Source organism: Mercenaria mercenaria, unplaced genomic scaffold (genome assembly GCF_021730395.1).
Source record: "Mercenaria mercenaria strain notata unplaced genomic scaffold, MADL_Memer_1 contig_5089, whole genome shotgun sequence".
Lineage (NCBI taxonomy): Eukaryota > Metazoa > Mollusca > Bivalvia > Venerida > Veneridae > Mercenaria > Mercenaria mercenaria.
The window spans coordinates 71,731-79,196 of NW_026463373.1; the positions used below are offsets into that span (position 1 = coordinate 71,731).

At 34.2% G+C, this 7,466-nt stretch overlaps 1 pseudogene; it reads left to right on the forward strand.

The window, feature by feature from the left end:
• Window positions 1-2,633: 2,633 nt before the first annotated feature.
• LOC128554510 (uncharacterized) lies at window positions 2,634-4,162 on the forward strand (annotated as a pseudogene).
• The last annotated feature ends 3,304 nt before the right edge of the window (window positions 4,163-7,466 follow it).

Below are 7,466 nucleotides of genomic sequence, written 5' to 3' on the forward strand. Positions count from 1 at the left end.
TACAAAGCCGGCGACGGCCCTGTAAAACAAAAGGGCTCGAATCGATGGGAAAGCTCGAATCGACGAGAATCAGGCATATACTGTTATAACGGAAGTCTACGGGGAAAACAATTGGTGTCCTCTAACCTGAAATATAGACGGGAAAAAGACTGATTTAGTAGTGTTCAACCACTAGATCCTCCGTCCTAATTTTTGACCTGTATTTGGGGTGATCCTAGTGACTGGGATGCTTTCCTTCAAAAAACGTCACTTAAAACAAGCGTTCAAAGTGTTTGTAAAATGAAACAAAAATGTTATCTAGAACAAATCATGTGACATCCAGATTGCTTCATTACAAACCACGTTTTTCCAACCTTGCTGATCTTAGAAGACTTTTCTACAAATTTTGTGTAAACATGCAGGATACAAGACCTCCAGGACACAGGTATCGATACATTTTTAAGAGATTCAGTCGTTTGACCAGTTAATGGTACAGCAGACCTGAGGTAGATCTAACATGAAGGGTTTTCTTAGACCAATACAGTAGTGATATAGAAATCTATAGGACTTCATATTTATGTCTGATTTTTTGTACGCCTGTGGTAACTTGTATCTCTCCTCCCTCCCCAGATATACAGCATTTTCTATTACATGTATACCATTTCAATGCGTTGCATTTAGAAAAAAAACATCATGCCATAATTAATTATAAACAGTTTACTAGTAACTAAAGAAAAGACGTAACACTTTGTCCACATTAATTATATCCACATTGACTTGCTTTGCTTGTTTGAGGCACCAACACCCAATTCTATGATTTCCGGAATGTACCTGCTTAAGCTCTTCGGACATGGCCTTAAAGCATCAGTCATTTTCATTTTTAGAATCCGTTAATGGTATTATTCATCCTTGCAGGGAACACTTGGAAAGGTGTAATCCAATTTTAACCCAAGGCAGCAATTCCAGAACTATGTTGGTATATTCAAACCACACCTTGAGCCAGATTCAGTGGCTAAATTTTGAAATCATGAATGCTAGACCCTTTCAACACAAGTTCTTAATATTTACGTCAAACATGCCAATTGCTGAAATGTACTGTCCCTTTTGCCCGTCTTATAATTTCCGCAGTTTTTGGCAATTTTATTTAAGCGTTAAAGCGGAACTGGTGAAAGTGTGTCAGAAATGGCAAATATTTCTAGAGGAACAGATGACACTTCTTTTAACCAGAACAATTGCTGTTTAATGTTCATATATTAGGGCATTTATTTGCCGAAGAAAATTACATATCGATATTGTTTTGAAAACAACATATTCCCAACTGATGTAATAGTTCATCGGAACTGGGCAATCAACTTATACTGCTTGATGATGCAGTGATTATATAAAAGGCTGGTGTTTGATATATCTACAGTGTATTAGTACAATGCACAAGTTTGTTCTGAAGAATATATGCTCATTCAAGTTTGTTTATAAAATTACTTTTTGCGGTGAATATAATCAGACACTTTCTATGGACTTAGGATCGTGCATTTGACCAGTTATTGACTGGTCAATGAGATTTATAGGCGGTATCTTTACAAGTCATAAAATAATCAAAACTATTGTCCAAAGTCTGTTTTGCAACTATGAATGGGCCAGGTTATACATTAAGTGGTCCAAAGGCTTAGGACAGGACTGCTAATAGTGCAAATTTGCCTTAAACCTAACATGAATTGGAAAAGGAACTAGCCCTTTCCCTAGGTCACAAAATTATACTCACATTTTAAATTTCAATGTAAACTTTTGGGATTAGTGGGCTTTGGGACTTTTTGGGTCAGATCTGCTCGAATGTTGTTCAAACTTCCTGATGAAGGTTATTGTATGACCGAAACTGGTAGATACATATTAAATTAGTTAAAATTGATGTGTCTTTCCCTTTCTACTCTCACTTATAAACAGACTAGAGGGCTTCAATGAAACCTGAATAATGACTGAAATCCTTTAAAATGTTGATTTTGTATAAAAAAGTTCATACTAAATAAATCTGAACAATCATGATAAATAATAAAGTAGCCATCATTCATACATCACAAGCAGCATTTATTTTTCATAATCATTGATACAGTGACCATCTCATTCAACCATCTTTATTTGTCATAAATTTATTCATCATCAGTCCTTCTTCTCATATTCCGTCAGTTTTTACAAGTTTTAAAAACAGACATAAGCCCAGATTATGTATCCCCTTTTGGGCAAGGAAATCCCAAAATATGAAGGGGTCATTTGTAATGAAATATAACAAATGAGAATTTGAATATAAAGATATTAAACAGTGTCATGTAATAAAACACTTTTGACCAACGTGAATAAAAGGGGGGTCAATTATGTCTTCCTATCTTTGACTGTCTGAACATGCATCTTGGCTCACTAGTCAGTAAATGCATGAACTCAAATTTTTAAGCAGTTTACTTACATAATTGTTAAAAATTAATTGATATAATTTTATATTTAGTTTTCAGTAATGTATTAAGACAAAAATTTTCTGGTTAAACTGCATACTATATAGATGTCCTTTTATACTGTGTAATGATGTGTAAATTGAATATGATTCTGTGATCTTTTTTTATAGCCAGAGACGCATCAACCACCTAAAGTTGATGAACTTTCCATGTCTTTTGGACGAGGAGAAGGTGAAGCTTTGGTACATACATCTGGTCAAACACTACAGTGATTTTGATTCTAAGAGTAAGTGGAGTTCATTTTTTAAAACCCTCTTGCTAGAGCAGGGTTTTGATACTCATATTTAACTGACAACTCATTAACTTGTGAATATGCTTTATTTAAGAAATAATTTGTACCAAAAGAATGCTTTAACACTATTTATGCACGATGGGTGGTTATACGTCAGGCGTAATAATTTCACGAGGGCGCAGCCTGAGTGAAATTATTTGAACGACGTATTACCACCCAAGTGTATAACTAGTGTTAAAGCACGTTTGTGCTATAAATTATTTCGATTCTTATATGCCATTAATCTCAAACATTAGATAGAATATAGAAGCACTCTTTCTTGGTCGCAACAAAAACTTTGACGTCATCGCACGTAAACGTGACGTCATTCTAGCGAAAAGAGTGTTTTAACAGAGGCAAGCAATAGAAAGTGACATCATTTAATTCTGCGGGCATGAAATGCGTGGTTTTGACAGTGATGTTTTGTGAATTTATATTTTGAACTTCTTAAAATGAATACTGTTTCGGGTTAAACTTTTAGATTGTCTCAGCAAAGAAATCCTTGAAAATTAGTCCCCCACCCCCATCCGGCCGTGAATATTTGTGACTTTACGATATATATTGTAGGTATAGAAATTACATGTGCAGTTCAGCTGCTTTTCTCCTAAAAAGCACAATGCCAAATTTAAATCTTATGAACACACTCTTTTTAGATGGAAAACCAAAACCCTGGCAGTTAATGAAAATGTTGGAGTCTGCTCGATTCTTCTCCCATCTTTGGCCTCTGGACGACAGTGGGCGAACATTCAGAGATTATGCAGAGGTAACATCAGATCGCAGGGACATTTCTTATTACATCCAGGATGGATATTGAATATAACCTTTATGACCCCAGTATTCCAAAATCTCCACTTGACATTAAAGTTCGGGGCGGATAGTTGGAACATCGTCACTAAATTCCATAACAACGGTTCAGACAAAGGGTGGCCAGCCGTTGCAAAGCAATGTGAACCAGGTAGTAAGTATAGACAGATTGACTCGCGACCGAAAGGTTACCTGATTGGGGGCGAGAGAAGTAGGGCTAAATCTGGAGCAAAATTCACATCTTTGAAATTCGAAAAGTAAAACAAAACCAGATTCAGTTGAACCGTTTAATATTCACGTTGTTGCAGTGACCTTGACGGTAACAATCATACAAACTGACTTGTTATGTGAGATTTGCGCTTGATGGTTTATATTATAATGCAAAACATGGAAAATTGGATAATTTAAAGATATAGACAGGCGTGGTCTACAAAGCTGGAACTTTGGGTTTTCAGGAGAAAGTTTTGATGAAGACAAATTGGAAGTATATGTATGGCAGGAGGATGGTGATGGATACAAAGTACGTGTACATATAGAGAAAGACAAGAGTTTCTTTTTTTCAGGGAACTTTAGTTTTTTGAACAGACATTATACTGATCAAATACGATAGTCAGTTGCATTTAAATCACACCAGCTACATTCCCTTGGGTGTAGAAGAACACTTTCAAATATTTAAGGAAGCAGTATTTTTAAAATTTCGAGATGTTTAATTAAGAAATAATATATTCAACAGTGATCCGTCCTTGAAAATAATCATTGGAGCCCAGATGCGAAGAAATTAATAAAAACTAAGGCACATGTGCCCATAAAAATAGGCGTCTGAGTGACAAAAATCAATTTTATTCCAAGAGAAATTCACAAAGATATATTTTTTTCTGTTCTAAACACAATATCATGGATTATTATGCACATCTTTGACAACATCTACCAAATTTAATATTTGCATGTTTTATGTTTTTTTTTTTCCAGCTTGCTGCTATTTATTAAAGGACCAGAAATTTGTAATAACTGTAATGCACATCAATGATTTTTGGTGAAATTTATAACTTATTATTTATGCCTTCTTTGGTTATAGGAAAACAAATGGGACTGTGTTAGAATAGTTTAATTTTATCAGCTTTTAAACTAGTAAACAGTCCAGTTTGGGGTCTTTTTATGGGGCCATTGTGTGAACAAGTTTATTAATATTATGTACGAATTGCGTAATGCCCTTTGCAAAAATCACACATTTATGGCATTAACTTAACTGGAAAGCCTTAGACACAAATTCAAGTTTTAGCACTGGATTTTATTTTTATCCCAAAAATTATGTTGTAGTCACTGCAAAAATATGTGAAAAAAAAAATGTCACAATATACGCTCGTCACAGCAATTTAGCAAATAGCACCTGTATTTGCAAATGGAGTTTTGTGGTTGTTTAGTAATTATTGTAGTTCTTCTGTTTTTCTAAGTCCACAAAAAAACTCCTTGCCAGGTAGAGATACCTTAAAATACACCTAAAATTTGAAAGTAATATCTATGTTGTATCACAGAAAAGTGGCCTTGGTTTTTCCCTACGGTCAATTATAAAAAAGCTACAATATAAGTTATTTATAGTAACAACTAACGGAAGTAATAAATCTCAAAAAAAAAAAAAAAAAAATTGTATGTCCGCACAAATATCCTTACCAGGTAGAGTTATGTCAAAATACACCTCAAAATTGGATGTAACATGCATGTTGTACTACAGAAAAGTGGTCTCGATTTTTCCCTACAACTAGTAATGAAAAAGTTACAATATAAGCTATATATAGTAACAACAGAGGGAAGTAATTCTAAAGAAGGGGCCTGCGCATGACACTCCGTCTCATGGTGTACAATTGTGCCAAGTTACATCAAAATCCCTCCATGCATGAAGAAGAAATACTCCAGACAAAGTCATTCTTGTATCTGACCTTTGGCCTTTACCTAAGTACTAGGGACCTGGTTCTTGTGCATCACACTCCATCTCATGTTGGTGAACATTGTGCCCAAATTATATCAAAAATCCCTCCATGCATGAAGAAGAAATGCTCCAGACAAAGTTTTTCATTCTTGTATCCTTTGACCTCTAAGTGTGACTTGACTTTAAACCTGGTTCTTTGCGCATGACACCAGTTTTCAAATGGTGAACAATTGTGAAAAGTTAATCAAAATCCCTCCATGCATGAAGAAGATATGCTCCAGACAAAGTAATTCTTGAATTTGACCTTTGACCTCTAAGTGTGACCTTGACCTTAGATCTAGGGACCTGGTTCTTGTGCATGACACTCCGTCTCATGATGGTGAACAACTGTGCCACGTTTCATCAAAATCCCTCCATGCATGAAGAAGATATGCTCAGGACAAAGTCTGTGGACGCCGCCCGTCCGCCAGCGGCATTCCCATAATACGTCCCCTTCTTCAAACGGGTGTATAAAAATTGAACAAACACAACCTCTGCTTGTATTTGGGACATTTTTTATTTTCATTTTCTGGCAAAGAAAATTTTTAAAAGTTCTGTGCAAATTTGGGTTTTTATTCATTCAACAATTAAATTTTCAAAATAATCACTAGTATCTTTAATTATAGATAAAAATACATTAACTTTCAACTATTTCATAAATCAATAATACTGGCTTTTGAACTTTTTAAAACATTTTTCACTTTTTAATTAAAATAACTTTCATAACAGTACTGCTCATATTATGTCTCCAGTCAGCAAAAAGTCTTAAAAAAAAGCACACAACAAATGCAACCAGTTGCAATAATTGAAAAAATCAAAAAAGTAAGAAGCAGTCTCAAATACTTTATCAATGCTTCCCCATGGTAGTAAAATATTTGTTTAAATACAAAATGTTCACATAAAATACAATTTTTAAAATGCCCTTAAAAAAGAAAGTCTTAACATATGCCAACATGAAATATTCCTAACTTATACCAGTTGTATAAAACAATTATGTGTAGAAATGTTTCTTAAAGTCCCTTAAATATAAGGGGTAAAAACAATTTTCATTTAAAACAGAACTTTTCAAAATTGGAAGACCAAACATAATTATCGGACTTTAAAAGCTAACCCATAATTCTAGCTATGATTACTGTAAGGCCTACACAATGTCATGTACAATAATAAAAGATTCTATATATCCAAAAGTTACAAATAGAAATAAACTGTTCTAGGGAGGTTTAGCCCTTCTTTTATCAAAATGAAATTCAAGGCAAAATGGAGGCATATCTATTGACCATACACCGATGAAATTTTTACACCATACATGTACATATCTATTGACCATACACGATGAAATGTTTTACACCAAACATTACATATCTACTGACCCATACATGAGAAATGTTTCACACCATACATATCTATTGACCATACACGATGAAATGTTTTACATCCATACATATCTATTGACCATAAAACGATGAAATGTTTTAAAACCATACATATCTATTGACCATACACGATGAAATGTTTTACACCATACATATCTATTGACCATACACGATGAAATGTTTTACACCATACATATCTATTGACCATACACGATGAAATGTTTTACACCATACATCAATTTTTGAGCCCATAACTTTTCACATACTTCAATGCTCAAGTTGTATGCACATAAAGAAAATGACACCATACACAGGTTACAACCAAAACTTTCCTGACTGTTACATTAATTTATGTTTAAGCACCAACTACAATGAGGCATATGGGCATTTTATAGTGATGCCTTGTATTTTATAAAACGCACCCAAAATTTGTACGAGCAGTTGAGATGACGGGTAATGTTCTCCAAGTGATTTCCTGTTCTGTTGTACCTGAAAATTTATAATGATTTTCTTTCAAACACATATCAAAGAAACAAGCTTCTGTTCATAAGACTAGACTTGCATTTCTATAATCCCGA